The sequence below is a fragment of the Balaenoptera physalus genome (genome assembly GCF_965194825.1).
Source record: "Balaenoptera physalus genome assembly, chromosome: 15".
In the NCBI taxonomy this organism is placed as follows: domain Eukaryota; kingdom Metazoa; phylum Chordata; class Mammalia; order Artiodactyla; family Balaenopteridae; genus Balaenoptera; species Balaenoptera physalus.
In genome coordinates this window covers 88,226,368-88,254,178 of record NC_138894.1, presented here as the reverse complement: position 1 = coordinate 88,254,178, position 27,811 = coordinate 88,226,368, and the positions used below count along the sequence as shown (strand labels likewise).

General features: G+C 34.3%; 1 long non-coding RNA gene across 1 annotated transcript; it reads right to left on the bottom strand.

The window, feature by feature from the left end:
* Positions 1 to 10,949: 10,949 nt before the first annotated feature.
* On the bottom strand, positions 10,950 to 13,356 carry LOC309643756. The gene is made up of 2 exons (XR_014254056.1): positions 11,472 to 13,356; positions 10,950 to 11,436 (listed from the first exon to the last, which is right to left on the bottom strand). It is a non-coding gene; the product is annotated as an uncharacterized lncRNA (long non-coding RNA).
* Positions 13,357 to 27,811: the final 14,455 nt, after the last annotated feature.

Genomic DNA, 27,811 nt, shown 5'->3' with positions numbered 1-27,811 from the left:
GCTAGAGGGGTAACAGGAAGAAAAGAGTGTTTGAAAAACCTGTACAGTCTTTGATCTTTAAACTAACATTTCAGAATCTTCAGAAATTGCTTACATAATAGGGTTTACTTTTGTAAGTTGCCTTTGAAACTGCTACAACATTTTTTTCTTACACTGTTTTTGTTGAGATAGTAAGATATTGCTCAGCTTTAGTATGTCATTGTATCGTTCAAAGATTGTTATCAGTGAATTTTAGTATAAAACATTTCTTTTTGAGTCTGGTTTGTTCACTACTTATCTTAGTCTGTACAGGTTATTATAACAAAAATACCATTGACCGGGTGGCCGAAAGAGCAAACATTTATTTCTCATAGTTCTGGAGGCTGGGGAGTCCAAGATAAAAGTGCTGGCAGATTCTGTGTCTGGTAAGAACCCACTTCTGGACTGCAGACTGCCATCTTCTCACTGTGTCCTCACATGGCTGAAGGGATGACGGAGCTCTCTGGGGTCTCTTTATGAAGGTCACTAATCCCATCCATGGGGGCTCTACCCTATGACCTAATTATTTTCCAAAGGCAGAACCTCTAAATACCCTCACACTGGGGGCCAGTTTTCAACATATGAATTTGAGGGGAGCACAGACATTCAGTCTATTGCACTACCTAAATAGAGTGATGGGTGTTTTTTGTTTTCATTGTTGTTGTTTAAATAAAGGAAGAGAAATTTTTTTACAATAAAGCCTGTGATTAAGATGAAAGAAGACCCAGGAAATCCAGTGTTGAAACTTCAGCAATAAGACAAATTAACTTCAGATAAGGGTCACCTCTTGTTCTGCATGCATTCCATCTGCAGCAGAGAGAAGCCTGCAGGGATCCGCAGAACTGCCTCTATGTCTAAGAACAGTGTTTCCATTTGGGAATTCTTTCCCAACATTTCTCAGAACATGTATTTCTGAATCTCAAATCCTGAGGAAAATCAGTCCAGAAATTGTAAAAACGGCCAAAAGTTTTATAATTTCCCTATGAGAACATAGAAACATTAATGCTTTGAAGGAATCTGCTGATATCAAGTCAAAAGTAAGAGCTACATGCTAAGTCAAAGGTTTATGTTGATATTTCCCAGAACAAGGACAAGAGCACATGAGAGAAGTGGTCAAAATTCAGTCCAGGGAGCAGCAAACTTTTTCTGTAAAGCGGCAGATAATAAGTCATTTTAGGCTATGGTCTTTGTTACAACTACTCAACTGTGTTATTGCATCATAGATAATACATAATTGAATAGCTATGGCTTTGTTTCAGTAAAAATTTATTTATGAACATTACAATTTGAGTTTTATATAGGTTTTAAGCATCATGAAATACTGCTCTTTTGAATTTTTGAATTTAAATGGCTGAAAGCCATTTAAAAACATGAAAATATTCTTAACCTGTGGGGCATACAAAAATGGGGAGTGGGGGGCATAACTGGCCAATGTCTGATTTGTTCAATCCTTCTGTTGTCATGTTGGAGGTGTGAATTCTGGCTATGATTGCTGCAAACAGTGAGTCATTTTTGCAAATAAAACACATATAAAAATAATATATGCATAGTATCTTTAAAAAAATTCTATAAGTGGTGTTTCAAGAAACTACACGTTTGGAATCAAAACAAGTTCTTAAATTAGCGGTTTTGACATATGATTTTGTAAGATGCCGTTAACCATGCTAGGAAATCTGAATGTTAAGTTGTTCCTAAGTTACCCAATCAAATGTCACCCAACTACCCAAATGTGTTCTATAACCTTTTTTCAGAGAGTGAGTCTTCAAATTTGCTGTCAATAGCATTCTTTGTAAATACATCAACAAAAGAAATACAAGGATGATATGAATTTCTTTACGAAATGCTCCAAAGTAAAATCAGTAACTGGTCAAAATTTGTATTAACAAAAGCAATATTTATTTTGGTGGTGGTGACTGAAGAAAAATACACAACATAGAGTTGCGAGTTAAGTTCTATTCAGGGACCTTACTGAGAACTAGCGCCCTGCAGACAGTTTCTCAGATAGCTCTGAAGAACTGCTCTGAAGAGGTAAAGGAGGAGCCTGGATATATAGGAATTTTTGCTGAGAACAAAAAAACAAAAGTTTCCTGTTAATCACAAAGAAAACAGACATCTCAAGTTAATGACTTTAGCACTTTTCTTTGTATGGGAAGATGCAAAAATCTGGGCTCAGTTAAATTATTCCTTAGATATATATCTTAACTATCTAGGGCCAGTATCCAGAGCACAGAACACTTCCTGTTTTTCTCCATCCTGAATTCCCCTTGGGGCGCACCATCAGGGTGGCTGCAGTTGCTGATGTGTTGATGCTGGGCAACGTTTCTTGTTTACTGGAATGGCAGGCAAAATTCCCTTTCCACAGTGGCAAAACCAAAAGCAGAACAAGCAGATAATATTTTCATTGTTAAAAAGGAATTCAGGACAACAGGTATAGGGAGAAACAACTTACAATTTTATTTTAGGAATATACTCTAAATATTTGTGTTATCTTTTAATTTTTAATGATTTCATTGAGAATTTATTTATTTTAATACTTTCTTTTTTAGTCTTTTCTATTATCAAATAGAAATCATTTTTAGATGTTATTGGAATATATGACCTGGTTCTTAGTTTCATGATAATAATAAAATATGCCAAATATATATGTGTGTGTGTATATATATATATATATATATATATATATATATACACACACACACACACACACATACATATATGATATAGAATAGAATACCACTGAAAAGTAACCCTCTCACAGATAAACAATTCACAGTTTATTATTATGGTCACTCATTATTATTTAAAATATATATTTAAAGTATTAAGAAAAATGCAGAATTAAGTATGATTTAAAGAATATCCAAAAATTCCTAGAAATGATGATGTCATTCCCAAATGGTGAAGATTAATATGGGTTGGAAATTGGGAAATAATTTCCTGGGAACAAAGGAAGAAGGGTCACACCTAAGAAAGGAGACTGAATTATTAACCAAAGCAGAAAGTCTGAAAGTCCTGTCAAAGAAACAAAAACAAAAACAAAAACATTACGCCTGACAAAGACAGAAGGGTAGGAAGCCTTTGTTTAAGGGTATGCAGTAGGGGACAGAAGCCAGAACTCAGTCTGAGCTCAATTCCACTAGAAAAAGGGTTGGAGAGTTTTTCAAAGCTGGGGTTGGGGAATTTTAGGCCATCTGTGTTTACTAACTGACCTCACCCAAAGAAAACTGTCTCATATCTTGAAGACAGGAGGTAATTTCACACTTGGAGGAAGGTGACCACCAAAGTTAGGCTCTTAGCCTTATACTGAAACATAAATATAGGGATGTGATCTCTTCTGATTACATTTCAAAGAGATGGCCCCCAGGTCCCTGAGAAAGAAAGTCTTGGTTGTAAACACAGCAAGAAGCTTTAAACAGTATTTACACAACAAAGGGGCAGAGAAAGAATCTGCAGTCACAAGTTTTCTAAAGTAAATGTTCTAAGCAAAGGGAAGTCAGGGGCCTTTAGGCAAAGACATGTCTTCCTAGTCAGCCCATGGACAATATCTATGTACACAACATGCCAGTCGGTATGCTAGACACTTTACATAGCTTGCTTTTGCCAGGAAGCAAAGTTTCCCACCCAAAATGTGTCCCTTTGGCATAAGCATTTTGGGGGGCTAATTGTTTTTAGAAACAGAAGACTCAGGAAGAACCTTTGGTCTACCCCTAACTGTGTAGACGAATTTAGATGGAGGACCTACTCCAGGAAGGAGCTATCACCAGAGATATCTATAATATAACATGAACTAGGTCTGCTTTACAGGGAGGAACCTAGCATCGTCTGTTTGTTAAAATTCCTCTCTGTGTCCCATTATTTCTACATGGCCCAGCAAACATTAGTTTACCAAACATCTGCTTTTTTTCCATCTTTCTGGGATTTGCCTCCTTTCCTTTTTAAGTCCCAGAGCCCTGGCCCCTTCTTCTTATTTCAAAATGACATATATACCTAATTTTGCCTGACTGTCTTTGGAATCTCCCATGTTTGGATTCTCCCTTACATATGTAATTAAATGTGATTTTTTCCTGTTAATCTGTCTCATGTCAATTAATTCTTAGACTAGCCAGAAGAATCTAGAAGGGCAGAGAATTTTTTTCTTTTTCTTTCCTCCTGGACACGTCTTATCCTTACTTTGCAAAGAAAGGGAAGAATACAAAGTTAATGACCACATTCTGCCTTGGAAGTTTCACTGTCTAATGGAATCAGAGTTGGAGGGAGGTCACTGAAGTGTTGGACCAGACAGTCCTGAGTTGGAATCCTGCATCTATTCCTGACCACTATATGATTGTGCACAATTAATAAAGCTCTGTAATCCTTAATTTATTCCTGTGTGAATGGTGATATTGAGAATGCCTACTCCATAGGTTATGTATAGAAAAAATAATGAGTGTAAAGTGCCACATGATGCATTGCCTACTGAAAAGGTTTAAAGAGTTTTAACATAAACAATTGTAAGGCAATATATAATGCAAAGTGATAGCTCTAGAAGAGATGTATAGGTACTGTTCTGGAAACTCAGAACCGGGAACAATTAATTTTGCCTGGATGATTTAGCAAAGGCTTTACTGAGTAAAGGAACTACATCACAAAAAAAGAGACAGGAATTCCTCAGTTAGGAAGAGCAGCCCAGTCAGAGAAAACGCCCATTCCAGCAAGATGTAAACTCCAGGACAGAGATATAGCCTCTGAATCTTGGCACTGAGCTTGTTAGACATTCAGAACTTATTTATTGTATTGAATTTATTGACTTCCAGGAATTCAAAAAAATTAGTGTGCTCAAAAATTGTGAATACTTCAACATGAATAGGGAATGTAAATCCTCAAGAAGTAGGAAGCTGTAGGAGATGAAGCTGGAGAAATATTTTAAAGGAACTTGATTCTTACTTTATACTATAGGCCAGTATTATCAAAATTCTTTTTATTCCCCCGAAGTACATTTATTTATCTCCAACCAAAGACTGGCCAAAATAGATAATTTTAAGAATGTTCTCTAGAAAACCATGTGATGATTTTGGGTTGAATACAAAAATTATCAGATTTTTATTTTTAATGAAAAACATTGTTTCATGACATCTGCATCTTGGGAAAACCTAAAAGATACAAAATTTTTCCTTTTACTAATTTAAATTGGTACATTTAAAATATTACTTTGTAATAGATAAAGAAATATTTAATTCCATTTTAAATATAGTATACACCACAGCAATCAGAGAAGAAAAAAGATGTAATAGGAATCCACACTGGAAAAGAAGTAAAACTGTCACTGTTTGCAGATGACATGATGCTATACATAGAAAATCCTAAAGACGCTACCAGAAAACTAGTAGAGTTCATCAATGAATTCGGTAAAGTTGCTGGATACAAAATTAATATACAGAAATCTGTTGCATTTTTAATACACCAACAACAAAATATCAGAAAGAGGAATTAAGGAAACAATCCCATTTACCATCACATAAAAAAAAATAAAACATCTAGGACTAAACCTAGCTAAGGAGGCAAAAGACCTGTACTCTGAAAACTATTAGACGCTGATGAAAGAAATTGAAGACAACACAGAGACTGAAAGATATAACATGTTCTTCGATTGGAAGAATCAATATTGTTGAAATGACCGTACTACCAAAGGCAATCTACAGATTCAATGCAATCCCTATCAAAATACCAATGGCATTTTTCACAGAACTAGAACAAATTTTTAAAAAATTTGTATGGAAACACAAAAGACCCTGAATAGCCAAAACAATCTTGAGAAAGAAGAATGGAGCTGGAGGAATCATGCTCCCTGACTTCAGACTACACTACAAAACTATGGTGTGGTACTGGCACAAAACAGATGTATAGATCAAAGGATAGAAAGCCCAGAAATAAACCTGCACACTATGATCAATTAATCTCCCACAAAGGAGGCAAGACTATACAATGGAGAAAAGACAATTTTTTCAATAAGTGGTGCTGGGAAAACTGGACAGCTACATGTAAGAGAATGAAGTTAGAACATTCTCTAACACCATATACAAAATAAACTCAAAATGGATTAAAGACCTAAATGTAAGACTGGATACGATAAAACTCTTAGAGGAATACATGGGCAGACAACTTTTTGACATAAATCACAGCAATATTTTTTTGGAGCCATCTCCTAGAATAATGAAAATAAAAACAAAAATAAATAAATGGGACCTAATTAAGCTTAAAAGCTTTTGCACAGCAAAGGAAATCATAAACAAAATGAAAAGACAACCTATGGACTGGGAGAAAATATCTGCAAACAATGCTACTGACAAGGAATTAATTTCCAAAATATACAAATAGCTCATACAGCTTAATATCAAAAACGCAAACAACCCAATCAAAAAATGGGCAGAGGACCTAAATAGACACTTCTCCAAAGAATATATATAGATGGCCAAAAAGCACATGAAAAGGTGCTCAGTATCTCTAATTATTAGAAAAATGCAAGTCAAAGCTACAATGAGGTGTCATGTCACACCAGTCAAAATGGTCATTATTAAAAAGTCTACAAATAATAAGTGCTGGAGAGGGTGTGGAGGAAACGGAGCTCTCCCACACTGTTGGTGGAAATGCAAATTGGTGCAGCCACTATGGAGAACAGTAGGAGGTTCCTTAAAAACTAAAAATAGAGTTACCTTATGATCCTGCAATCCCAGTCCTGGGCATGTATCTGGAGAAAACTCTAATTCAAAAAGATACATGCACCCCATTCTTCATAGGAGCACTATTTACAATAACCTAGATGTGGAAGCAGCCTAAATGACTATCAACAGATGAATGGATAAAGAAGATGTGGTATATTTATACAATGGAAGATTACTCAGTCATAAAAAAGAATGAAATAATGCCATATGCAGCATATAACCTAGAGAAAACCTAGAGATTATCAATTTAAGTCAGACAGAGAAAGACAAATATCATATGATATCATTTGTATGTGTAATCTAAAAAAATGATACAAATGAACTTATTTACAAAACAGAAATAGACTTACACACATAAAAAACAAACTTATGGCTACCAAAGAGGATAGTGGGGAGGGGGAGAGATAAATTAGGAGTTTGGAATTAACATATACACACTATTACATATAAAATAAGTACACAACAAGGACCTACTGTATAGCACAGGGAACTATATTCAATATCTTGTAATAAGCTATACTGGAAAAGAATCTGAAAAAAGAATATATGCATATATATATATCCAGATCACTTTGCTGCACACTTGAAACCAACACAACATTGTAAATTATACTTCAATAAAAATGGTTAAAAATATAGTATGCAAAGTCAGGTAACTTGTAATGAAAATTTTTGAATCATATTTAAACCCACAGCTTTGTTTTTTTGGATCTAATTTATTTGATTAAAAGGTCTCTACTCACACTGGTTTTGTAAAAATAAACAAAGACCACTCAAATGAGAACAAACAGAGGCTATTTACTCAGGGCTTGCTGTAGCAGAAGAGTCAGCCAACATCACCACTTGCATCTGATAGAGGCTCATAGGCAGGCAGGAGAGTGGGACAGCTTTATAGTGAAAAAAGGGGAAAGTTGCAGGTATGTTTTTATTGGAAGTTCTTGTCATGGAGAAGCTGGAGGTGGGCAGCAGGACATCTTAGTGATTGATTTGGGAAATAAATTAAACTTTCTCTGATTTGTCCTGTCTTGAAAACCAGGGCAAAATAAATAGGGACATGGGGGTCACTGATACAGTCCTGATGTTTGCTGGCTGATGGCTGTGATTGTGGTTTGGGTTCCTGCGCTGGTTGCTGCAGAAGTTCTGGGTCAGAGTTCTATTGTCATACATAATCTGGCCACTGTCCATGTGTATATTGACCATCTCACTTCTAACCACTTCCATGGATGCCGAGCACTTTAGATTAATCAAAACCTTCAACACTCAATGGAATTTGAAGCCTTCATTTATGCTAAAATTATATTTTTATATAGTGATGTTGAAATAAAAAAACAAATTTTGATTAAATAATTTGAAAAATTGTTCTCAATCACTGGTCACTGAAATTGATAGCTGATGCATGCTTTATCTCCTGAATTTGGGGCATCTCTCAATGTATATAACAATACGTGTGTATTTATATTTATCATCATGTAGTTTCATAACACAAAAACTTTTTTATTCAGCAAAAGCTGCCTTTGTTCATTAGCATTAGACTTATTAAATCAATCTCAACTGAATGCTTTAGTTTTTTCTATGCTCTTAAAAAAAGGATAATAAATGAGGCAATCAATGCCATTTCTTTCCTAGGCAAAACCTATCATTGGAGTCTTAAAACAGTACAATGGGATTATAGCAATATATTTTGATAAGAATCCAATCATTCTTTTTGAAATGGAAATAATAAACACAAGGATTATACAAAAAGCAGTTGATTTAATAATTTGATTAAACGTAGAGCCTTTCTGGATTTTCTAAGTACAAAAATGAATTTTAAGAAAATTATGGAAAGCATCCATATAAATAAAACAGCAACCCATGAACCACTGGATACCTAAGAATTATAGTTTATTTTAACTAGTTTTCAGTGATTTTAATATTTTTATTTTACTCAGTTTTCAGTGAGTTAAATATTTTGGTTAATAGGTATATGCTACATTTGGTAATGAATTTATAGGGAGCCATACAATGAACTGGGGAATGTTCTGAATAAGATGCCCACTGGTGTTTCATTCTATTCAATTAATATTTATTAAGTATCAGAGGTGCTAGGTTATGGGAACATGAAACTGAAATAGCCACCATCATTGTTCTAAAGTTAACTTTCAATTTGCGTGGATACTTTGTGTGTATGTGTTTGTGTACATACAATAGACACATACACAATCACACATTAAAATATATAGTTATATATTATATAGCAAAACAATTATGTCATATATATGTAATTTTAAATCATGTGTTCAGTGGATACTTACCCTTTGCCAACTACTATTCTAGAGGCTGGGGAAATTATTATATACGAGATGTAAAGAATTCCTCACAGAGCTAACATTTAGTGAAGAAGACCACAAATAAACATATATAAATGTATATGTCAAACTGTGTCAGGCTTGGATATTAAGCAAAGTCTTATAGATGTTGACTGAGTTGAATCTTGAGTTTTCCAACACAGTAACAAAGGAAAGACTCTTCCAGGAAATGTTATACTTTTGTTTTTGCTCACAAATATTTCCCCTAACCTTATTATCTTGAAATTTTACAAGGACCTTTAACAATAAACTATCATTCTTAATAGCTGGTATCTTACAAAGATGTGTATAGAATTTTTTCCAAAATTGTAAAAAATGATATTAAAACATAAAGAAATTGTGCCCTCTGTTTCAAAGCTCTTCGATGGTCACAAACTCATTCCTCTTCTTCGAATTCATAGGAAGGAGTTACAGACAGATGGGCTTTATTATTTTGTTGACAGACAGATTTTATTCTGATCATAATTAACAAATAAGAATAGAATCTGAAGGTCATCTTCTCATTCCAATTGCATTCTAACTTGACAGATATTTAATTGGTACTTCACCATTATGACTCAGTCTTTGGTCTTCTAGGTCTCATGGTTCAGAAGTGGGCACAGCCTTATAAACAAGTCAGGGTGACAATCAGAGTTATATTCAATAAAAAAAGTACCCATGATAATGAAATATGTACAGAGTATAAAGAAGAGAGAGACTTTTTATTTGTAGGCAAGTTCCAAACAGTATTATATTTAAACTTCTCTTTTATTATCTTAAATCTGTTTTCAATCACACAGAGAAACTTGCAGGCCAAAGAAAAGGGGGAGGATGTATTCAAGACAGCAATAATATTGTCTACAAAATCTCGTATGTATGAAACAAGTAGTGCTCATATTCATTAGTATCTGCTGCGGCAGACTGAACTAAAAGTATGGTGACCTTAATTCACATTTAACATGTGAAAGAAACTGAGCATTGGCCCCTATCTTTGCCAATGACTAGGTATGTGCACTTACACAAAATTGCTTAGTCTCACCGAATCCCAATTATGTACTAGTGAATGTGGATAATACAATGGAGTCATTGTTAAGATTTAAAGAGATACATCATGTAGGCTTCATGTACAAGACCTGATATTTAGTGCTGCATTCTCCACTACTCTCAATACAGTTATGAAAGCAGCTCCTTTCATGATTTATAGGTAACAATACCAATAAAACTAACTAACTAGATAGCTAGCTAACAAACAAAATATCCTCCTTGATATGTTTTTTTATATATGTATCAACATTGGCAATATTGACATAGGGCATATGGGATAATAAAACACCTGTTATAGGAACTTTTCTCTGAATCACCTCACCATTCGACTTTCAATGCTCAGTCCTCTGGACTTTTGTCTGTTTGTCCTCCATTCTCTTCCACTTCCCTCATTCATCTTGATTCCTTGCATTTCTACTCTTGGGATAGCAAAATTTCCCTAATAACAATGCAGAATAACGTATTTTTCTCAAGCTTGTATTCCTAATTGAAGCACCAGGCCCACTTTACAGATCCAAATACACAGAGGACTCAGCTGAATAAAACAAGAGCAACTCTACTGTTCTTAATTTACTAACATCACTTTCACTTAAGACTAGCTGTTGTAAATATGCTGTTAAGCTCCTTGTCATAGGAGGCCCTATAAACCAAGGTCAGTCTCTAGGCTCCCCAGAGCCAAGGCTGTGCCAGGTCTTTGGACTTCCCAAGAGCCGGGCACAACATTAAACATGCTAAAAAATTATTTAGACTACGTTAAATAATAAAGCTGTGGATTGCCACTGACATTTTTCAGCTACTTTTAAAATATTAGGTATGTATTTGCAAATCACATGTATATTGGTGCTGTGATTTTTTTTTAAAAAAATGAATACTGATGTGCTTTGTTAAAGCTCACTGATGTGATTGTTAATTTGTTCTCTGATGAGAAAACTTTATTTTCCATATGCTCAGGATATAATTTCATACATTTCCAATAAAATGAGTTAAATTAATGAATTAGTGTTCATTAGTAAATAATAAAGTCCTAATTGGTAGATTATTGCCCTCAAAATAGTTCATAAGTAAAATGATTTCTATCTATAAAATATTTAATCTAGTAAACAAACTCTATAATATGCTTAGTCAAAACAAAACCAACTCTTCCAGGGAGCCAATTCAACACCTGCATTGAATAAAGAAATATTAATTAAAAACCTATTCGGTCTAGACATGATTCTAGGTGCTCTAACTTAAGGGTTAAGAGTAAAGACTCTGAAGCCAGACTGACTGGGTTCAAATTCTTTCTCAGCAACTTACTGGCTTTTATAATCTTGAGAAATGCATTTAGTTTCTCTGTTCAGTTTCCCAACCTTAGACTGAGGAGAGAAGATGGCAGTTTCCCAACCTTAAAATAGTGATGGCAAGAATAATATGTACTCATATTATTGTTATGAGAATTAAATTAGTCAATGCATGTTAGTGTTTATATAAATAGCATTACTTCAAATATATATTTGTAATTCAAATATATATTTGGAGTATGTTATTTATATATCATAAATATATAAATGTATATATGCATATAAATCTGTATATATATATATATATATATAAACATTCATCACTTAGAACAGTGACTGAAAAATATCAAGGACAGAAATATCAAGTGCATTCTGTTATTACTAATGATGACTCAGTAGTGACAAAAAGAAAAACAACTGTTTTCAGGGATCTTACATACTGTGGAGAAGAAAGAGTAAATAAGTAAACAAATACAATAGAAAAGCCCCTATAGTAATAAATACTAGGCTAAGAATTAAAACCGAGCCATGTGGACGGGAGAGAATAGTTACATACTTTTGGTTGAGTTACTAGAGAAGGCTTATCTGGAAAGATGACATTCAAGCTGAAATCTTAATCATAATAAGTCCAGTATAAGGATTTCAAACGCTATTCTGTGTCAGTGGGAAGCTTTTGAAGGGTTTAGGGTTGAATGAGGACATAGGAAAACAGGGCTATGAACAGATTTTGTATAGTAAAAATACTTGAGTTGTTATGTGGAAATTTGAGGGAGGCAGTTGTGGAAGCATGGATGGATTAGACAAGGGTGATAACATCAGAGATCTAGCCAAGTAGACAAATTTAAGATACACTTGCAGTTTCACTGGATGTTCTTTGTAGAACACTCTTTTGAATCAATTCCTTTAACTAGAATATTTTGTAAAAATAAAATATAAGACAAGTAAATGAAGGCTAAAACAGAAACATTCATGAGACCTAAATAAATCAGAATTATCTTTAAAATTTTTATTTTGATCTACTCAGTTAAACGTTAACATATCATAGATATATCAATTACATATGACATGCAAATATGCAAATTATATATCATAAACATGCAATATATTCTAAGGGGGAAAAACACAGAGTATTTCATGTACCTATACAATACAGAAGAAAAAGTTATAAGAATTGCTAAGATAATTCTAAGTAGAAGAATATAAGTTTCCATGTATCCTTTACCCAGCTTCTCCCAACGGTTACATCTTACATAATTATGGTATACTATCAAAACCAGGAATTTAACATTAGAACAATATGTGTGTTTGTGTATAGTTATATCTATTTTAATTATGTGTGTACATAAATGATATCACTGCCACAATCAAGATACAGAAATATTCCATTGACACAAAGGACACAAAGGATGTAACACTCATACATTCTACTAGATGTACCTCCACATATGTCCCTGTCAGCACTACTTTGGCTGTGTCCCACAACTTCTGATATGTTGTATTTTAATTTTCATTAAGTTCAATGCATTTTTTTGAGTCTTCTTCTGGGACCCATAGATTATTTAGAAGCAGGTTGTTTAGTTCCAAGTATTTGAAGACTTTTCTTGTTATCTTTTATTTATTGATTTCTGGATGGATTTCATTGTGCTCAGATCTGGAATACCCTTTGTACAATTCAATCCTTTCAAATGTGTTGAGATTTTATGCCTTAGGGTGGCATCTGTCCTGGTATATATCTGGAGGTGCTAAAAAATGTGTATTTGGCTATTGTTTAATGTCACAATATCACCCTCAATAAACAAGAAAAATAATCTTACTTATTTAAAAATCTCCTTTACTCCATCTCAGCAGGCCCTTCTCCCAAGCAGAAAGTAATACAGTTCACAAGATCATATTATAAAACTAAAACAAAACAAAATTAAATTAAAAAATCTTCCTTTTCCCAGTCTGCTCATCTTTTACTTCTTTTGTTTTCCCAATCCCAGTCCTTCTTTTTTTATAATAAAAAATTCAAAGCCATGATCAACTCGTTAGAAATGTGCTAGGCTTACTTCTGTAGAATATGGTCTCTTCTCCTACTTTCCCTTCTCTTTCCATGGGTTTTGTTTGCTTTCAGTTTTTATCCATCAACAATTATGCACAAACAATCCTGAACTTCCCCTTCACTCTTAGCTACTCAACTGGCAAAGCCTATGTTTATGGAGTTGCAAACCAGAAAGTGCTAAATCAATGCAGCACATTTGCATACATTCCACTTGAAAAAATTAAAACAACATAAACAAGACAGGTGAGGCATCCTGGGAAGTGATGTGAGAGCAATTATTCTGTTTAAAATGTTTTGTCTATATATAGTATAACCACCATCACTCACAGCATGTCTTCTCTGAATGTGATTTCTGACATCCTGTTGTTTGTGGTGCCACTTAATTACACTGAGTAATGAAGAGATTTTAAAGCCACACTGTGTCACAGTTAATAGGGTGAATAATTAAAGTAATAGTAGAGTTGGTTTCCTTTCTGCACAAACCATTTGGTCTTCTAACACCATTGTTTAGAATTTCCCATGGTGATTCACTTCCTCAGAATTTATCACTGCATTATTTCAGAAGTCTGATTTTACCACTGTGTTCAGCACAAGAAGAATGTGAAAAATTAAGCTTTGTGAAATCCCTGGAAATAATATATTAAGGCAAATAGTTATGGCTTTATGCCTCTCCTGACCCTCTGCGAACCCCCCTCAATTGGGATTAGGGTGGGCAATTTGTTTGTCTGAAGTAACATGCAGTTGATTATTCATTAACTGAATAATTTTGAATTACCAGATATTTTTTACTTTCATATAGGTGATATAGACTTATGCTGGATATAAGACATGAACAAAAATTATCTTCATAGTGATGTCTAACAGTAGAGAACAAATGCATACAAACCAAAACGCACCTGGCACGAAGGGGTGGGAATGAGCAAAACTGATGAGATTAAGAAAGGTCCAAGAAAAATGGAGGATAAGCCAAAGGATAGTTGAGAGTAAGATTAGGAAGAATCTTTAATGCTAACATAAGAATATGCAATTTATTCTGTAGTGAACTCAGGACCATAAAGTTCTGAGCATGAATGTAACACTGTGCGACTAATTTTATAAAAACTAAAGAAGATAAAAGAAGATTAATTTGTAAGGCATATACTTGGGGCATTAGGATATGTAGTTATTAATTTCAGGTCTTCCAGAGACTAGAATTCTTCATACTGAACATGAAATGTTATTGTTTAGGAAGTAGATTCACATAGTGGAAACTTCCCTGGATTAAAATCAAAAGGCCAAAAGTCATGTCACCTTACTGGCCTTAGTTTTCTTATCTTATAAAATAGACCAGTTCTGTCTTCCTCATACAGTGGTTAGGAGCAAAATGAAATGTTGACTGGGCTTCCCTGGTGGCGCAGTGGTTAGGAATCTGCCTGCCAATGCAGGGGACACGGGTTCGAGCCGTGGTCTGGGAAGATCCCACATGCCGCGGAGCAACTGGGCCCGTGAGCCACAACTACTGAGCCTGCGCTCTAGAGTCCACAAGCCACAACTGCTGAGCCTGCGTGCCACAACTACTGAAGCCCGTGCGCCCTAGAGCCCATGCTCTGCAACAACAGAAGCCACCGCGATGAGAAGCCCACGCACCACAAAGAAGAGTAGCCCCCGCTCACCGCAACTAGAGAAGCCCCACGCAGCAACGAAGACCCAATGCAGTCAAAAGTAAATAAATAAATTTATTTAAAAAAGAAAAAAGACCATATTATCTGCTGGTGAAAAAAAAAAAAAAAAAGAAATGTTGACTGCAGACCCCATGAAAGGAAAGCAAAATAACCTGTTGGTCAACAAACCGAGTTTCTTGTTTACTGCAAAGATAGAGACTACTACCTTGACAGAGTCCAAGTACTATTTTGTAAGAAGAAGGTCCAAGATGGGATATTTACAAACTTTTGGGGCCCTGGGTTAAGGCAAGACTTTCAATGTGGGAGCCTGATCGGGATTGGGCAATGTTTATGATATAATAGTTTAGAAATAGGCATGGACATACATACACTACCAAATGTAAAATAGATAGCTAGCGGGAAGCAGCCACTTAGCACAGGGAGATCAGCTCAGTGCTTTGTGACCACCTACAGGGGTGGGATAGGGAGGGTGGGAGGGAGACGCAAGAGGGAGGAGATATGGGGATATATGTATATGTATAGCTGATTCACTTTGTTATAAAGCAAAAACTAACACACCATTGTAAAGCAATTATACGCCAATAAAGATGTTAAAAAAAGAACCAAATCTTTTCAAAAAGAAGTAACTTCTGCATAAAAATATCTAATATGTCACATTTCCTCCATGCAAATTAATCTTTATTTCTCCAAACACCCATACTTTCTTAGCATTCTGTCTGCTCACATTTTCCAACAGCCTGAGAAAACCACCCACATCTCTATACATTAAACTAATTATACACATTCTCAGGAACCAATTTAAATATGATCTTTTCTGAAAAATCTTTGCACATTCCATTATAATATTTTTATTCCTTGGTTAGGGCATTTATTACTTTTACTTTGGATTGCAGACACTTGTTTATGTATATGTACATTAAATCATTAAAACAAGGATTCAAATCTGTTTCATCTCTTCATGTCTTCTATTACTTTAATAGGTCTTAGAGACAAAGTGTTTAGTACTGATACATATTTTGGAAACGGATGATTGATTAAAGGGATGAATGTCAAAATTAAATTATCTCTATTTAAGTTTATAAAGATAGCTCCAGAGGTCAGGGCCAGGGGAAGATGGCACACAGGTAAGATAAATTTGATATTGCTCTAAAATTGCCAAATGTATGGTCTCTGAGCATCCAGAGGAAGGTGATCAAAGGGAGAATACAATGCAGAAGAGTAATAAAAGGGGATCACAGACGATAAGAGTAAGGGAACTTGGATTCTATTTCTAAGTCAGCTAGTAAATACATTGTAAAAATTATGTAACACACTCTCTGGTCACATTTCCCTGTGTCTCTTTTGAATTTTGACAATTAATGATTCTAATTTTGGACCCCCCTCAATCATAATGCTTTGTGTTTATGTACCTATATATCCCCCTGACCTAAAAGTATACATTGTCTCATAATCTTTCTTTTCACTATACCTCAACTTTCCATAATTTCCTGCCTATGCAAACAACACTGCTGCCGCTGAGTTTCCTCTAGCGATGGCATTTAACAAATCACCCTAGGCCCAGGCACGTGGATTCTATTTGTCTTGTCGTTTAATCACTGCCCATTACTTTGTACAATTTTGCATTTCAAACACTGGGGTGTACTTGTTATAACACCTCAAGCTTTGAACCCGCTCAGGATCCATAATGGATTATCTTATTATCTCAAATAAACTGTAGTAGGATTGTGATTTGCATGAAGTACATCTATCTGGGTGTAGAAAGGACCAAGATGCAAGGACTGAAGCATCAGGCTTTCAACTTAATTAGTTCCACCCCAATGTCTGGAATTTTTTACATCCTAGTTTTAGCTACAATTATGCTGAAAACAAGAGGCAGGGAAAATATTTTATTTGTGAATTAAGGGCTTATTTAATAAAGCTGTGCCACCTCATTGCCTACTTCTTTTTCTTAGGATCTAAGGCATATATATATGCAAAAATAAATTTGAAATCCTGTTTATGTGTTATTTCTTTAAAAACTTTTTTATCTCTTGAATCCATATTAAAAAATTTTTTAAATGAGAAAGAGTTAAAGAAATGAATAAACACTTTCCTAAGACCCAAAATAAGCGCCATTTGTACGTATTAGACATATAATACATAAATTGGGTAATTTTATGGTCCATTTCCTTTAAATACTTTATATAGGAGAAAACAAAATTGGCTTCAATTTAGTGTCTGATATATGAAGAGGATGATTTCTGGATGAAGCTGAGAAGTTTGAAACAGGGACACTCAAAATTGTGTTTTCTTTTGAAATTGCAGCTCACATTTTGGTATATCAGTCCTTACCCTGGAATTCCATTCAAACTCTGTCTGCCTTTCCCTGGTGCTTATGAGACCCTTCTGACTAAATGAACAAGCATACAAAATCTTCAACAGCCTTGAACAATGTCTCCCTTTTTTTCCTGTTTGTTCGTTTTTTTAGAAAAGCATCCAATGATTGTATACGAGAGAAGGTCATAGGGAGAGATGATCAATACTATTCCTTCCCCTTAAAATATTATCTTTCCCACACGCATGTCCTTTAAGCTAACTCCTACTCAATGCTTAGTTGCCATTAAATATTACTTCTTTCAAAAAGACTTTCCAGAAATCTGAATTAAATTAGTTGTCTGTAAGGGATCCTCTGAGAACCGTGAATAATTCCATTACTGGTATTTTTCATGCTTTATTCTAATGCTAGCTTAATTTCTTGGACCCTCATATTAATTTCAAGCTCACTGAAACAATATGACATAATATTTACCATCCTATTTCTAGTTAATAGACTATTTTATACACTAGTATATAGTTCAATCTGATTCTATGGTATTAAAAATTGAACTGGGCCTCATGATCAGAAGAACTTCAGACTTGGTTTAATGCTCTGCTGCTACTTTCCTGAAATTCTTAATAACTTTATCTTTGAACTTGTATTTTATGTGTGAAGTCAATGGATCTCTGCTCCCTGTGAATGAGCAGAGAAAATATGCACAATAGGCATGTCTGCCATGGTTCCTTGCTAGCTCATTTGCACAGTGTTTATAATACCCCATGAGCATAGAGTTCCTGTGGACCCATGATGCATGAAAGTTCAGTGACACTCAAAGCAACTACAAGGGAAGCATGTAAGGAGCTGTACTGACAACACTGAAATGCTACACTTCCCCCAAAAGGCTATGGTATTCTGAGAAAGTCAAAGAGCCAAGTAAGCCTGACATATTCATTTTTACTTGTGTTACTTGATTATATTAGCCAACTACTCACATTGAAAATAATGACATAAAAGGAAAGGAAAATATAGGACATCAAAGACAGACAAAAATAGTTCTTTTTTTCTTTCAGTCCTTTTCTACTCATCTATGAGCCAAAGTGATGATAGAAGGTGTGCATATCAAAAGTGAAATATAAATAGTTGAGTTAGATTTCTGCATTGTTTCCACTGTTCTGGTAAGAACAAAATGCATATGCACTCATGAACTACAAAATACAAACTGTACAATTTTGGTTATTCAACATATGAGTTAAATGCACCTATTTGCATTTAAAACTGGCATTACACAACATAAAGATATACAGTAAAATCACTGTTAGTTTAAAATTGTAATTCTTCTTTAATTAGAATGCTATTACATAGCAAATATGAAGCACTATGGCATTCTGAGAGATAACAGAAGAAAAGGAAAAGCTTTATATTTAATTCCATTAATGTCACTATCTTCCTGCTTTTTGATCAAGAGTGCCACATTTTCCTTTTGCACCGGGTCCTGCAAAATAGGTAGCCAGCTGCCCAGTAAAATTTTAACTGCGCAAACTTGGAGTTTTAAAACCCTATGCATTCCAAAGAAAGGACTTACCCTTGACTAGTTTGTAAGGGATAAACTCTGAGCCCTTGGATTATACTACTTGATAAAAGTGTTTTTGGTATACTTGAGACCTAGGGCCACACCAGATAGGTGCTACTAACAGTATGATTTGTGGTGAATATTTACTTTTGTTCACCTGAAACTCTGGGCCATGCTGTATCAGTCTGACCTTTGGGAGATGGCTGGAGACTAAGTGGCTAAGGTTACTTACACAGGGTGCTCCATGCCTGTGTGATTGACTCCTGATAAAAAATCCTGCCCACAAGGCTCAGGTGAGCGTCCCTGATTGGCAATATTCTATACATCGTGTCAGACATCATTGCTAGGAGAATTAAGTGCTGTCTATAGAACTAAACTGGGAGAGGTCAGTTGGAAGCTTGTGCCTGAACTTTCCTAGATTCCACTCTAAGTATCTGGTACCTTTGCTGATTTTAATCTATATCTTTTCACGGAAAAAAAACCATAACTGTGAGTATAACAACTTTACTGAGTTCTCTGAGTCTTTCTAGAAAATCATCCAGCATGAGAGCAGTTATGAAGACCCCTGACACATTGACCCTGAACTCATAGTTACAAACTGGGGCATGACATTTCCTAGTCCCAACAAGATCACAATAGGGTAGGTATTTTCCACAATTTGAAACCAAAGTATTGTTCTAAAAGGAGAGGAAGAAAGCAATCATACACCAATAAAAATTAAAAAAAAAAAAAAAAAAAAAAGAATGAGACTCAAGGCAGTAAGACCACAGTTGAAACAAAACAAAATAAAATAAAAGGATTGGTGATAAAATATTTGTATGTATATATATGAATTTCCTTCCTTTTTAAGTCTGAAAAATATTTCATTGTATGTATCTACCATATTTTGTTTGTCCATTCATCTGTCAATGTACATTTGGGTTGCTTCTACTTTTTGGTTCTTGCAAATAATTCTACTATGAACATGGGAATAGAACTGTCTCTTTGGGACCCTGATTTCAATTATTTTGAGTATATACCCAGAAGTGAATTTGCTGCATCATACAGCAATTCTGTTTTTTTAGTTTCTTGAAGAACTGCCATAATTTTTTTTTTCCCATAATGGCTATGCATTTTTACATTCCCACCAACAGTGCACAAGGATTCCAATTTCTCCACAGCCTTGTCAATGCTTGTTATTATTATATTTTCTACAGTAGCCATCCTAATGGGTATGAGGTAGTATTTCATTATGATTTTGATTTTTTTTCATAATAATTAGTAATGTATAACATCTTTTTATGGTCACATTGGCTATTTGTACATCTTCTTGGGAAAAATCTATTGAAGTCATTTTTCCATTTTTAATTGAGTTGTTTGTTTTTTGTTGTTGTTGAATAGAAGGAGTTCTTTATATATTCCAGATAGTAGCCTCATATCACATGTATGATTTGCAAATATTTTCTCCCATTTTCGTACCTTGCCTTTTTATTCTGTAATTGTGACTTTTGATGCACAGAAGTTTTAAAATTTGATGTAGTCTATTTTACCTATTTTTTATTTTGTTGTCTGTACTTTTGGTGTCATATCTAAGAAATCATCATCAAATTCAATGCTATAAACTTTTACCCTACATTTTCTTCTAAGAGTTTTATGGTTTTAGGTCTTATGTTCTTTGATCCATTTTGAGTTAATTTTTTAATATGGTGTAAGGTAAAGGTCCAGCTTCATTCTTTTGCATGCGGATTTCCAGTTTTCCCATACATGCTGATATTGATCCACTAAATTAATTTTATGATATATTGATAATTATAAGCTGCAGTATGAAACACTTCACAAAAAGATGGGTAGAGGTGTTGAACACTATTTTATCACAATAACCTAAAAAATCTACCCACTGTCTTCAGTTATAGATTTAAGTTTTTTAACACTGTATGTGATAGGGTCTATGTTCTATTCACCACTTCAAATTGAGATTTCATTCCTGTTGAACAACTTCAATATCTAGATTAATATTTCATATCTAAGTTTATGTTACTTCTTTGTTTCTATACTCTCCTACCATCCTTTATGCTTCAATAATTCACATTTCAAATTGAGCTTAGATGTCTTATTTGAAAGATTCATTCTCTTCTCTTCCTCAATGCTTGCAACTTCCACATTTGGTTGGGTACAATCCTATATTCTCAAATAATACCTGTGATCAACCCTATGATATCACTAAATACAATGTATTGTAATTGTCTATATCTGCTCTTTACAAGGGTAAGTATGCATCCTTTTACCTCTGAATCTTCAGCCTTTCCTCTTTGAGATACAGAGGAGGTGATCAGTAGTTTTTCAGTTGAACAATCTATTAAACTCATTACTCTTATGTAGGCCCATTCTGATGACTTTCCACCAGAGAATATTGACTTTGTATGTCCTTAGCATTAAATTTTTTTGAAATATTTCCACTGTTTAACATTTTTTCTTGAAGTATAGCCAATTTACAATATTGTGTTAGTTTCAAGTGTACAGCATAGTGATTCACCTTTGGTTTTGTAGATTATATTCCATTATAGGTTATTACAAGATATTTGGTATAATTCCCTGTACTGTACAATAAATCTTTGTTGCTTATCTCTTTCATGCATAGTAGTTTGTATCTGTTAATCCTATATTCCTAATCTGTCTCTCCCTGCCCCTTTGGTAACCATGTTTGTTTTTCAAGTCTGTGAGTCTGTTTCTGTTTTGTATATAGATTCATTTGTATTATTTTTTAGATTCCACATATAAGTGGTATCATATAGTATTTGTCTTTCTCTGTCCGACTTACTTCATGAAGCCTAATATTCTCCAGGTTCATCCATGTTGCTGCAAATTGCAATATTTCATTCTTTTTATGGTTGAGTAATATTCCATTGCATACAAACAGGACAGAAAAAACTGTGACCCCACCCACACCATCAAAGGTTGAGTGGGGAACCAAGACTTCCACCATCACCATGCTGTGAAACAAGGCACCTCAGTACCTCAACACGCCAGCTAAGGTCATGTCAGTGGAGGCCACATGGAGAGTGGGGATTTTAATTCCTGCCAAGTGATAACAAGTCCTCCACCTTCCCCTCACAGTGTCAGTGAAGAAAGATTCTCAGTGTCGCCTAGCAACAATGAACCACCACTTCTTCTCCCTGCTGGGGTTGTGTTGGAGGAAGCCTAGTGGAAAATCAAAACTTTTCCATTCTCCAAAAAAGACGAGGTCACCCCACTCTTGATGTCAGTGGAGGCTAGATGGAGAGCAGTAACAAGGCACTCCAACTCCTCCCAGCCAAGGTATTATCAGTGGAGATCAAGGGGGGAGCCAGAAGTCCCACACCTACCCAGTAGTCATGAGGATCACCCAATGACATTGGTGTCAATGGAGGCCAAAAGGGAAATCTGACCATCTACCTTCACCTGACAGTAATAAAGAGACATCCCCCTTTACCATGCCAGAGTGAACTCAGGAAAAGGAAGCTAAAACAGTAGGTTTGGAAAAGATCCAGAGTCTCATAATATAATACCCAAAATATCCAGTGTTCAACAGAAAACCTTTCAAATCAAGAACCAGGAAGAATGAAAAAGAATGAATGAAAAAAGATAACCAATAAATGCTAATGCCAAAAATGACAGATATGTTAGGTTGGTTGACAAAGATTCTAAAGCAGTCATCAGTAAATGCTTCAATAAATAATTATAAACAGGCTTCAAAGAAATTAAAAAATAGCAAGAATATAGAAAAGAAATAAGAAAGAGACAAATAGAAATTTTAGAACTGAAAAATACAATAATAATAACTGTCAATAAATAGGATTAGTAGAATAATGAAGAGGATAAAAGAATCAGTCAAGTGCAAGGTAGAATGATAGAAATAACCCAAACTGAAAAATAGAGCAAAAATTGTAAAACAAATATGAAAAAATGTAAATTGTGTGACATCAGAGTCCTGAAAAAGATGAAAAAGAGAGAAGGACTAAAAAGTATTAGAAAAATAATGTATGGGTACTTCCTAAATTTGAAAAAAATACAGAAACCTACCATTTTAAGAAGCTCAGAAAACCCCTAACAATATAATCTCCAAGAGAACCAGACCAAGACACAGAATAATCAAACCTCTGGATACCAAAGGCAAGGAAAAATTTTTGAATGTAGTGAGAGAGAAACCACACCTTATCCTTAGGGGAAAAATGATTAGAATGACAGTAGATTTGTCATAAAAAACCAGAGAGGTCAAAAGAAAGTGGCACATTTTTCAAGTGATGAAAGACAAGCACTGTCAACCTAGAATCTTATATCCACAGAATATATCCTTCAGAAGTGAAAAGGAAATCGACATAGACTCTGATAAAGGAAAGCTAAGAGAATTTGTCACCAGCAGACCTACCTTAAATGAATGATTAAATCAAGTTACCTAAGAACAAAGAAGAGTGTAAAAGAAGGTTCCTCTGAAGGTCAAGAAGGAAGGAAGAACACAGGAAACAAACATGGATAAATAAATTTTCTTCTCCTCTTGACTTTTTCAAATTATGTTTTATAATTGAAGAAAAATTATAATACTGTCAGGTGTGGTTCTAAATAGTGTAGGGAAATATTTAAGACATTTATAATATAAATGGGGGAGGATAAAAGAGTGTGAAGGGAAACAAGTTTTCTATACCACTCAGACCAGTAAACTAACGGCACGGGTAAGACTATGACACCATTATGTACATAGGCTATCATATACATAACAACCACTAACAAATCTATAAAAAGGAGATGTACTCAAAAACTCTGTATGTAAATCAAAGTAGAATTCTAAAAATTGTTCAAATAACCCACAGGAAGGCAGGGAAAAGAAAACAGAAAAAAGAGAACAAAAAGAAAACAACAAAATAAAATGGCGAACTTAAGCAGTATTATACCAATAATGACATTAAATATAATTTGTTTTAATGACACCAATGAAAAGACAGAGATTGCCAAAGTGGATTAAAAAGTCTGACCCATCTATAGATCGTCTACAAGAAACTCATTTTGAATATAATCATATAGGCAATGTGAATGTAAAAGGATACAAAAAGTAGTATTATGCAAAATTTAATCAAAGGAAAGCAGGAGTGGCTGTATTAAAATCAGTTAAAAGACTTTAGAGCAAAGACAATCCCCCAAGATAGAGGGGGACATTATATAGGGTAAAAGGGCTAATCCAGCTAGAAGACCTAACAATCCTAAACGTGTAGGCACAAAACAACATAGCCACAAAATAGTTGAAGCAGAAACTGATCGAACAAAGAAATAAACAATTTTACAAATACTTGATAGAAAAACTAGAATGAAAATCAGCATTGGTATAGAAGAATTCAGCAACACCATCAAACAGTAACATCTAATAGACTTTTGTAGTACACTCTACCTAACAGCAGTTGAATGCACATTAGTTTCAAGTGCCCCAGAACAAACACATACTAACTTAGAAAATATGTTGGCACACTTAAAAAAAAAAAAAGAAAAAAACTCAAAATATTAAAATAATTGAAATCATACAGAGTGCATTTTTTGAACAAAATGGAATCAAAGTAGAAATCAATACCAGAAAAATAACAGAAAAATCTCCAAACACTTGGAAAGTAAACAACACACTTGTAAATGATACATGGGTCCAAGAAACGGTATCAAGGGGAAAAAAAATGCATTGAATTGAATGACAGTAAATGTAACATATAAGAAATTTGTGGGAGAGAGATAAAGCAGTGTTGAAAGAGAAATTTATAACATTAATGCATACATTAAAAAATAGAAAAATTCTCAAATCAGTAATCTAATTTCACACATCAGGAAACGACAAAAAGAGCAAAATAAATACATAACAAGTAAAAAGCCAATTAGGAATTAGGCAAAATACATGAAGAGACATTTCACTGAAAAGGACATACAGATGACAAACAAGCACAAGAAAATTTGCTCAATTTCATTAGCCATTAAGGAAATTCAAGTAAAAATACCACAATGAGATATCATCACGCACATAAGAAAGGCTAAAATAAAAAATAAGTAACACCACCAAATCCTCACAAGGATTCAGAGAAATTGTGTCATCCATATGTATGCACTGCTGATGGGAATGTAAAATTGTACAGCCTTTCTGGAAAACATTTTGGGACTTTCTTAAATAAATAAATAATGCAATTATAATTTGACCCAGCGATTGCACTACTGAGCATATATTTATTCCAGAAAAACAAAAGCTTATGTTCACACAAATCTGTACATTATTGTTTATAACAGCTTTATTTGTAATAGCCCCAACCTGGAAACAATACAGATGTCCTCCAATGGGTAAATGGTTAAACAAAACATGACACATGCATGTCCTGGAATATTAGTCTAAACAAAAAGGAAGAAACTATCCATACACACGACAGTACGGATGAGTCTCCAGGCAATTACAATGTGTGAAAAAAAAAAAAAAATCAAATGGTTACACACAATTCTATTTACATAACACTGTTTTTTGTTTGTTTTTTTACATAACATTGTTGAAATGACAAAATTATAGAAACGGAGAATAGATTAGTGGTTGCCAGGGGTGAAGGAGGGGTTGAAATTAGAAGGGAAATGGGAGTGATATAAAAGTATAACATGAAGGATCCTTTTGCTGATGGGATGTTAAGTATCTTAACTGTATCAGTGTCAGTCTAGTTGTGTTATTGTACTCTTGTTTTGCAAGGTATGACCTTTGGGAAAACTGTGTAAAGGGTAAAAGGGATCACTCTGTATTATTTCTTGCTACTTCATTTAAATAAATAACTATCTCAAAATTTACAGAAAGTGTAAAAAAGAAATAATTAAAAAATAAATAAGAGAAAAAATAAGCAACAGCAATCTTTAGATTTTCTGTTGCATTTCAGAATTTATTCACATTCAAAATCAGATTTTCAAGAGGAAGACTGATGCAGGACCAGGCCAATATGTCATGTTTAAATTTATCAGTGTATTACAATAACTTTTTGTCCTTCAGTTTAATTTTAATACAATATTCTTATACACTGTTTATGTTTGTTTCTCACAATTATCTGTGTAGTGCAGTGACCTCCTAGAAAGAGCACTGAAGTGGAAAGTGCTGGTAACACTTATCACATATAATCATTAATATACTTGTCTGGCACCTTCAACAGAATGCAAATTATATGTTTTTATTCCTAGATATATATAGTTTTTATTGCATAATAACCTTTTATATATGTCTATTTAATGAAAAAGTTTGAATTTTAACTGCCACTTGCTACCTAAAAAAATCATGTTTTCTGACTGTAATATGACTGTTTAGACAAGAGTGTCTATCAAGCCCAGATCATTTATGCTTTTGTGGCTCCGGTAACTGCTGAACATGATTACAAAAACTTCAGGTCGGCATCCATTATCAGTACTTATGGATTAATTTTAACAATGAGAAGGCAGGATTCAGGAATTTGTGTCTAAGGCAAAGTCAGAAAGTAGAAAAAACTTGACTGAACAAGTTAGGGTCAGTGATATCAGAGGCAAATTTTCAGAGTACAAAGACATATATTTAACTCCTAGCTCTGACATTTTCAATACAAGTGGTCTTAGACAAATCTTAAAACAATTTTCATTTTCTTCATCTATGAAGTTGTATGATAATCCATAACTCTTATGATTGCTGTGAGTATGAAGTATGATATTATAGGAGAAAATTATTTGTAATATACTGATCAAATAGCAGGTATTTTTCTACCTTCTGCTTAAGAGATTTTTTTCAATCTCCTTAACTCAACAGAATGAATCAAGGATGAGATTTTGTTTTAAACTAGCATGTTTTTAACTAGCCTGTAGTGAAAAATCTAAACAAGGACGTGACTTCTTTGTGCTAAGTGGGGGAGATTGGAAGATAAAGTCAAGAAAATAGAAAAAAGGGAGGACCACTGAAAATAAGTAAGAGATATTACAGATTTAATGATTGGTTTAGTTAGAGCCAAGTCTAGTGTATATTTGGAAAACTTTCAAGGGTGTTTTCTTCCTTAAGTATCTACAATGACAAAGAAACATCAGTATTTTATTGATTGATTATTGGATATTTGGAGCCAGTTTAGAGTTTTCTACTCTGCCTTCTAGGTGTCTGAAAAGTGTCTAATTCAGAGGAATTTCTATAACTTGTTTGTCAGATGAATGAATGGGTGAATGAATGAATGACTAAATGTAAGAAACAATGACTCAATTAATATGATTAATTTCAGCCTCTAGATTTTAAGAACAACAAAAACACTCAAACACCTGTGGTGCTTCGCCATTTGGGGAAACATTCCTGATGATTTCCTTCTATGCAACAGGAGATAGCTAGCTCAGGAATAACTTGAAATTTTCAGAAAATCATATTGCTTCCCAGGATCCGTGATGCTCAGACAACAGTCCAAATGTCATGAGGCTGAGCGAGACACACTAGCTCCTTAAAATATATGAGCCAGCCATAAATTTTAGCATAAAGGCCTCTCATTCTGGCCTGAATGATATGTAGATTATAATGACAGACCTCTTTGTACAGGGTATATCCATGTTAAATCTTGGCTGTTACTGATGAATAAGTAGGTTTGGTAGAGTCAAAATGCCATTCTCTATGAATGGGAACCACAGAGGGGAAATTTTTCATTGTATAACAAATCAAGGGAGACCATATGGCCACTTTAGTGGTTTTTAAGAATTTCTAATTTTGGCATGGATAGGTTTATAGAATATATTTTTTATAACCATAGTGCCTGACAGGGACTCAGTTTCCTAACTGTTAATGTTTGTCCTCAAGCCGCTTCCTCTTCCCAGATCTACCTTGTGGCAGGGGTGATCTTCCTAATGTACCTTGGATTTAATTGTTTCCATGTCATCCC